Here is a 9,568-nt window from a genome sequence, read left to right on the forward strand (position 1 = left end):
GCGCAGGTACCAGTCGGCCCAGGATGCTGTGGATGGTCGGTACCTGCCAGGACGCCTGCAGATCCAGACAAAGATTACAAGGACGTGACATATCAGCTGCCCTGAGATGCTGAAGAGGATGCCTCCTGCCCAGATGCTCGTAGACCCACACGAAGATTACGAGGACGTGAGGACGAGCATGCAGCCGAGAAGGACCTGGACGAGATCTGCGAGGACGTGTGGATAAGTACGCCGCCGAGTTCGATCTGGACAAGGACTACAAGGAAGACTAGACGAATCCAAAGTCAAGGAGGACCTGTGCAACGTGTGGACGTTGAGGACAGATGGATTATACCGAGGACCAGGAAGAAGAGGACAACAGGGACGAGCAGCCACAAAGATGCACCAAGGACAACGCACGCAAGAATGAGATGATCAGCCAAGTTAGGTCACCTTTGAGGCCAATCTAAGGCACCTCGAGGGCAAGGCGTTCGTAGGTGGCCGAGCAGTATGGAGGGTCATTAACAGATGGAACCGGTGACCTCACCTCACTCCCCCCACATTTCCTGCAGCAGGTACCCAACGCCATGCATCCGGTGGACGCTCACTGCTTGTGCCCAAGGATGACCCAGTTTTACTTAGTTCGTGTCCAGCGCTCGAGGTGACAAGTTCAGTCCAGCCTTCCCCCTCAGGGCCAACTAACCGGACACGCGACCCCATGCCCTGCATTTACCCAAAGACACTGACTCTGGTACAGTGGCTTTGCAAGGGTAGTGATACTGGTAGAACGGCATAACTCATTATTGCTATGAGTACCACACAATATGGGAACACACGAGACGATGTCTAAGGGTAAAGCGGTGCGCGTGGTGTCACTTGTCAGGCCTACCCACCTGAGGCGATGGGAGGCTGCCTGAAGGCGAAGGCTAGGCCGACCTTACCATGTCGGGCGCTGGCCACGAACTGTCAGGTCAGGCGAGGTCAGATAACATCGTCATCTACGCCCTCGCTGAGTCATTGGCTCCAAACTGGACTTGGAACCACGTGGTAAACAGCCACGTGGTCTATTGGTAACAGAAATAGACTTAAGTACGATGTACATACCTGCTTCAGTTACTTCCGGCAGCTGGAACGGTCACTACTTATACCGAGAATGACCTAGCTCAGAACAGTTCGTGTCCAATGCCCGACGTGGTAAGGTCGGCCTAGCCATCGCCTCAGGCGGATCGACCTGAAACATGACCCAATAGACATCGTCTTGTGTGTTCCTTTGCTGTGTTGAACTCTCAGTAATAAAGAGTCACACCGTATAACAACTATAACTACCCCTGTAAGCCATTGTACCAGAGTACTCATAGACTCTTATACACTAATATGGCATATACACAAGTCTATTTCTGTTACCAATAGACCACGTGGTCTACTGGTAACAGAAATAGACTTATTTATATGCCATGGACATCGTCTTGTGTGTTCCCTTACTGTGTTGTACTCTACAAAATAAAGAGTCAAGCCGTTATAACCACTATCACTGCCAACCAGTCAATCCCATTGTTTAGAGGCTTATCATAGCCTCTTACAGTGTATGTATGCATATCAATATATATATATATATATATATATATATATATATATATATATATATATATATATATACCTGTGTGTGTGTGTGTGTATATATATATATATAATTGCATAATATGTATATATATTACGCATACACACATACATATTATGATAATTTTATATATATTACTACCATACATATATATATATAATATATAATATATATATTTAACACATTTGAATATATTTGTTTTTTACCATTTTATTTTTTCCTTTTCTTTCTTTTTCTTTTTCCTTTTCTTTCTTTTCTTTTCTTTTCTTTTCTTTTCTTTTCTTTTCTTTTCTTTTCTTTTCTTTTCTTTTCTTTTCTTTTCTTTTTTGAAATGTTACATAGAGATTAGGCATTTGTCCATTTGTTTGTGTCAGGTTTGTTTTGATAGCGCGTCAGAGTGCCCGGGTTGCCAGTGGGCAGTGCGTGTCCATGACGCATATACAGCCTGGAGAAAATATTGTGTTCTGTAGAGACAAGGAAGATTAATTTAATACGTTCCTTTTTGTAAAGGCTTGAGTTTTAACATAAACTTATTAAGGTTCGTGAGGATATGTAAAGTTAGTTGTCGTTTTAAGCAAGAAACGATGCTTTAAATGTTGCAAAAATGCGTTTCAAAAAATGTCTGAATAGCATTTGATTTCACTTCAAACAAATCATTAATAAATACTGGTTAGATATAGGAATCATCATATCTACGATAGACTCACCCACTACTGTATCTAGGTTTGACTTACCCAATATATGCAAATCTGTACAAGTACACCACAAACCGCCAACAATGATTACCTAAACAACTACTTCCTCTAGGGAAGGATCAGCCACCCCAGTATAAAGACCCAGTCAACTACATGATATCAAAAATAGTACCAAGCAGATCGTCAAACAGCGCATCAGTGATGGCATGAATATGAGTAAATATATTTGTCCAGGACGTTAAACTGCACCCTGAGGTTAAAGGATAGTACTCTATGAGCTCGTGCCAGGGTTACACTGAAACTGCTGGCAGCAGGGTTGAGGTTTCTACAGGTGTTTATCTGGCGGAAATTCACTCATACTGAACAGCAGAGATAGCATTCTTAGTAAGGTGGACCTGTGAGCAAAGAAAAAACTTGGGGGCCTTTACTTTGCTTATCTTATAGCTCCTGACCACTTCCCAAATATGAATCTACAACAAGATGGGATGCCACGGCTGATCAGCCCAAACATCAATTTCAATTTGAAAAATGAATGCATATACAATCCAACATTCCATGTCGTTGTATCTTTAGTGAAAACAAATATTAATCGCTGAGTGAAGGCCCAACAGAAGAGAAGGAAACTGAATCGCCTTCATTAAAGGCAGATTCATACTGGCTCTCCAATGCCAAGTTATGACTATTATTATTATTGTTTCATTGGAACACTTATCGCAAATACATACTCTTCAGTTCATTAGAATCTCATTGGTGATTTGTCCTCTATGAGTTTTGACTGACTAGAGACATATCTCCGTTATACTCATGGTTAACGGCTACCAAGATATGATCGATCACTGAACGATCAGTTTCTGGTAACATAATCGGGTCGAATAACGAGGAGCGATCTATTAAAATCAAGGATGGTGTTCATCATTTTAATCAATCTATATTTTCAAAATCGTACCAAAAAAGAAAGTTGTGTGTCATGTATTCTTCATTCAATACTGACTGTAGCCAGATAATGGATATTGGGTTAAGACATGTACCGTATCAGTAATTTAAATTCTCTCCTTCTGCTTTTGAATGAAAAACTGAGAATACTTTGTGCCAATTTCTGTACATTTCTAACCATATTTTCAGGCAGAGTTCATGGACGGGCCTACTTGTCTGGTATTGTGCATGTGTCTTGGGTAGCTGACATGTGACTGCATTTCATGCTTTTTGCTGCCTAGTAATGCCGTGTTGTTCTTCAATATATGGTGGAAAATGATTCACAAACTGCCTTCTCCAGGGCTGTCACAATTTTCCACTAGAGTGTATAAAATGAACACCAGTACTCAGGGTGCATAGTGTTCCCATGACGCTTGTGAGCCAGAAATGGCCAGGCAGGATGTTCAGGGCCAGTGCAACTGCTCAGTATGCTCTCACTGCCTGGCAAATTCCGATGCAGGTTTACAGCAATGATAGCCGAGAATGTAAACAGGGATGTTACTTTCCACGAGAATCGCGTTAAAACTGCCCAGAAAAGGCTACAGACTGCTAAAATAAGTTTTCCGTTATACTTACGGAAGAAATATTTTTCATACTTACATATGAATGGCCAATTGTCTGCTAAGCGATGAATTGTAGGTGTCGGTATTTTTTCTTCAATGGCACTATTTTGGTTACTATTTCAAAGAATAAAAGAGGGACAGCAGCGAGCATTTTATTGATTTCTTTTCTACAGAGGAAGAAGAAGGTGAGAGACGGCAGGCAGGTGCTTAGCCTCGTCTAAGAAAAGGTTTTACGAGGGTCATTCAGAACAACACGTTGTATTTTTTCCAATAATTATTTTTGTTGCATTAGGTATTTTCAATAATATGAAATTAATAACAATACCATTCCCTGCATCAAAAACTATGTGCAATACTTTTGATATATCATTCTGAATACACATGGCAACAGATTGTTACCTTTGTGTTAATGAATGTTGCTCAAAATATATATTATGATAATCACTATGTTCATTGATACTGATTCTCAGAATTTAATAAGTATCGCGAGTACAAAACTACTAAATTAATCATAGTGATTAGTTATGATTATAGACATTAAACATCCTATGCCGTTTGCTAGGATATCTGTTTTAGAAGGAAATTTCCAGGTAGAGATTTTAAATTGTTTCACTATTTTAGCATATTTCAGTCTATAGAAATGGGTGTACAGAAAGATAGATATTGATATATATTTATCGATTCCCTTTGTCCACATTCCCTTGCAGGTTTTCATTGCTAATTAACAGAGAAATAGGTTTTAATAGTTTTCCATTGCAATCCCTGAGATCTATGTCTCTGTCGCGATCCTCTGGCCTCACCAGCAGGGCGGTGCTCGTCATGCCACTCATACTGTTTAATCTTTCATGCTAGATATGTGTGTGAATGTGTGTGTGCGTGTGTGTGTGCAGACAGATAGATAAATAGATTAAAAAAAGACAGACGCTCTTCTTAGTATCTCGAAGAAACAAGTCGCCTCTCGTGGGGATCGCGTTCGGCCCGACGGCAATGTTTGCTGCAGAAGCATCCTATTGATTTTAGATGTTTGATAGAGGATCACGTCACCATTAAGGCCTGATATGGCTGCATTTAATATCAGTCCGAGAGCAACAATATATATTCCTCACGTTCAAATCATTTGGTGATGTACAGTATATTGTTAGTATCAGACAAAAGCAGAACTCGTTAGTGTTACTGTATATACAAATATGGCCATCCGCAATGAGCAGAATGCTAATAATTCTAGAGCGCACTCCGAAGGAGGGACGGACATATTTCTAGATGTACTACATATTCATCTTACGTGGACAGTGGCTCATTAGGCTAAGGCGTCCGTGTACCAATCTAGTGTTCAGGAGTTCGAGCCACTGGCGCCGCGACCTAACTATCAACTACTACTAGCACACCCGGGGAGATGACGACACATCCGTAAGCCAAGGCCACGTGCCATCCGACGTCTATTCAGGTTATTTTTATCATCATATATCCATGGGTAAACTGTGAAGCTGCCCTGAAAGTTCTTCCCTTGAGGAGTGGGGGCCCCATGCGCAAGGCGCACGGAGGGGCAGACTAAAAAGTGTGAGAGCCACCCCTTATAAACAATCACATACAACATAACAGGCACAAGCTAGCAACGCAGCTTAAGATATGGACATGAAGCGAGAGAGAAGGAAGATAAGACGACAAAAAGAAAAACAAAAACAAAATCAAAAGGAAAAAAATGTGAGATAGGTCTGAGTTGGAGGGAAAGAGAGCGAAGGTAGTGGGAGAAAGAAGACGGAGAGGGAGGGAAAAATAACGGCATGAGAGTTGGAGGAGGACAGAGAGGGAGGAAAGGTGGGAGGAAGGAAGAGACAAAGGGAGGGGCAAAGGCGGGAGGAAGAAAGAGACAAAGGGAGGGGTAAAGGTGGGAGGAAGAAGGGGAGGAGGAAAGACAAAAAGTAAGGAAGAGAGAGGGATAAAGGTAGAAAGACGAGAAAAAGAAAAGAATTAAGGAAGCGAAGGAAGGAAGGATAAAGAAGTATTGGGAAGAGAAAACAAAGAGGGAGTAGGAGGGACAGAGGTAAGAGAAGAGGACGAGATGACTGGAATGAAGAGACAAAAGAGGAGGAAAAGGGAAGGGCGGGATTAGCCACTGAAAGAGGAAAAGAGCGAGAGCGGCAGGTAGAAATAAAATAGTGGCGTCGGCAGGCGAGGAAGGAGTGGCAGCAGGCGGAGACCAATGAGGATGGCATTTCGGCGGAACAGTGAGGATCATGGCTTAAAAAAGGAAATCGAGGACGGAACAAAACATGCGCAAAAACTATGCAATTTCATTAATGAATTAATGATTCAAGAGCGACGAGAGAGCGAGAGCAAGGATAGGAGAATAATCCAGGGCAACAGGTATGATCTGGAGATTATACTCTGTACAGATGCTTGATAAAAGTTTACCTATCATCAAAGATGATATTTTCTAATCTATTACCATATTTTATCGACATCATTACCAAGATTTTGTTTGTTTTAGTACAACATTGCTAATACCACTTTCCCAGACAATACTCTTTGTTTTTTATATTTCTGTTGCCACTCACTATGAACTCGCAGGGGCAGTCGGATGAGCATACGTTGCGCAAGGCAAGTTACGAGCACTTGCACATGCTGCCGTGGCACCAAGAGAGCGCGCCCGGCCTGCGCCAGCAACCCGACCGCCGTCCCTCTCAAGGGCCGCTGCCTCTACCGCGCGGCGGCCTCGCGAAGCTCTTCCAAAAGGTTCGCCGTCGCCGCCGCCGCATCTCTTTCAGCGTCCCTTATAGTTACTTTCCCTTCCCGTTAATATTTTCCCTCATGGCCTTCTCTTTATGTGACCCCTTCCGCTTTATCTCATACCTTCCCAGTCTCCTAATCCTTTTCCTGCCTGTCCTCTTCTCCTTCTTCCCGTCAGAAGTTCTTCTCCCTCTGCTTTCACTCATTTTAGCCTCCTTTCAGCTCCCCACTTTCCTTTACCCTCATTTTCAAATCTTCTTCTCCTCCTTTCCTTCATATTTACTCAATTCTTATTTCAACTAGTCACAATTTTCTTTCCACCGGTTACAGAATTACACAGAACATTTTTAATCTAGCATATTTAACTACAGTATTACTCTTGCCAAAGCAAATATTTAAGTAGGGAAATTTTGGTTGCCAGGACGGTCATTCATTTAAGACACCAAATAATTTACTACTCCTTTCGCTTTTCCGGCTCTTTCCTTTGTCTCCTCCCCACCCTCTTTCTCTCTTTCTCTCTTCTCTTTCTCTCTTTCTGTGTTTGTGTCTGTAATATTTTCTTCTTCTTTTAGTATATATATATATATATATATATATATATATATATATATATATATATGTGTGTGTGTGTGTGTGTGTGTGTGTGTGTGTGTGTGTGTGTGTGTGTGTGTGTGTGTGTGTGTGTGTGTGTGTGTGTGTGTGTGTGTGTGTGTGTTGTGTGTTATTGATGTATGTGTTGTGTATATATTGTATAGTGTAGTGTATTTGTATTTGTTGTGGGGGGTGGCAGTGTTGGTGTGGGTGGCAATTAAGTGAGAGCGTTGTTCCCGGGAAAGATTTATCCGATTGCTACATGGAATACATATAGACAAATCAATATAACACATTATTCCAACCGGGGTGGCCGAGGTTTGAGGAGGAGGCATCTGGCAATCAAGTTCGAAGACTTATTCGCCGGATCATGCGTGGTGGCCCTAAGCAGATGCTACAGGAAACCAGCAAATAATACTAAGCATATATACTAAATAGTGTCATTAACTGAAAATAAGTTGTGCATGAATATGGCATTAAATCAAAATAACTATGTCAGGATATTCTGTTGTATTAAGCATAGACGAAAAATATATATAATATATATATATATATATATATATATTATATATTGTATATTGTATGTTTTGATTTAGTATTATACACTTAACGTGTCAAACTTAACTAAAAATGTATTTGAAAATTATCAATTTAAATTACCAAGTTTAATATAAACTAACAAGAAAAATCGAAATCTAGTGGCCATATCCCCATTGCACTCGATGTCGCCTTCGCTTTGCCATAGCCTTTAGTGGCTTAGCTTTTGCTCTGACAGGACGCATTTCCCGCTACATTACTGGAACAATTGTCATTGCCCTACGTTTGGCGAAGCTTAACTGAAGATAGCACACGTCAGAATAGAGTCTAATAGCAATAACAGATAGATTATTTACATGAACATATACATGTAAATGTAATTATATAAAAATGAGTATTATATTATTTATATATAGTAATTATTATATAGATTGACATTCTTTGATTATGAACACTGTTTAATTTAGAATATACATTCTCAATATCTATATATTAATTTCTTAATTCTATTGTATTATGGTCAATTTTGCAAACATTTAGTTGTATCAATTCTCTCCGCAAACTTGCTTTAAGAATCGTTCCTTTTTCATAGAAATTAAAACTAACATTCAGCTTGTAAACTTACCGTTAGGTTATGCTGTCAGAATTTCATATTTTTCCCGTTTTGACTGAATTAAAGTCAGCTTTGGAAATATTACACATAACATTCTATCATGCGTTTATTTTTACATATGTTTATATATACTATTGGATTTTTATATTAATATTTATAGTTAAATATACCAACTGAATATGAAATATTAAAATAGTATAAATTTATTATAAATATGTGATAATTATTACGAACAAAAATATTATATTCTTATACTAAATATATATATCATGTATAAGGTATTTCTTGCCAAAATACATTTCAGTTGTTGATCTTTGCTCTTGCGCCAAGCCTAGCGTTTACAGAGGTCGTTTGATGTTGCCTATACAGTTCATGTTGTAATAACATTACCCAGCAATTAGGTATGACTTAAGTATGCATTATCATAATTTTCAATTGTTTGACAACACTGTAAATGTCAAGCTGGTCATTAGGTTACATAGTTTTATTATTTCTATGTATGATTCTTTTTTTCACATCGTCGGTTTAATCCATGACTATTGAATTTTCTTTTAAGTGATTTATAGTGTGGACAATCAGTATCCAACTGCAAGGTTGAAATCATTGAAAAAATAGTAAAATTCCGTATTACGCAAACCTATTGGATACAATTATACCGAAACAAAACAGTTTCTAGTCTGGCTGTGGTGAGGCCTAAAATGAGCCTATTCATAAGATATTTACATGCATATATTTAAAATGACATAGGTAAATATTATTTTGTCTCTGGTCGGTTGTAGAACTTTAACTGCGGGAGCCTTTCTTTTCCATCATTTTGGAAAACAAGAAATCACGAGAATCGGCTGCGGAAATTGCAGAATTTCGGTTGTGGCAATTGTAATTTGCAAATTCCTGCAACAGCTGCAAATATCAGATGCAAATTTGACCATGGATATTACCAACTGATTATCAAAAATTGATTTTATATCAATATCAAATTGGCTGGGATATAAAATAATATCGCTTTTTATGATTGATATATAAGAGTTACATAGTATGTAAACTTGCTTGTAACCCTTGTAACTGCGTACTAACAAATTACAAGTAAGGCATATTGCACAGGTTGGCAGTTTCCATCCTGAGCAATTACAGCCGAGTTCGAAAGGTGATTATAGCCAAGGTATCTATAAGGCCGCTTTCACACCAAGGTAGCACGTCGTTCGTGGCAAGTGACATATGGCACAGTAATTTCAGGCCAAGGTTGCACATGGCGCATCAGGCTGTTTTCACTCAG

Source organism: Penaeus monodon, chromosome 26 (genome assembly GCF_015228065.2).
Source record: "Penaeus monodon isolate SGIC_2016 chromosome 26, NSTDA_Pmon_1, whole genome shotgun sequence".
Lineage (NCBI taxonomy): Eukaryota > Metazoa > Arthropoda > Malacostraca > Decapoda > Penaeidae > Penaeus > Penaeus monodon.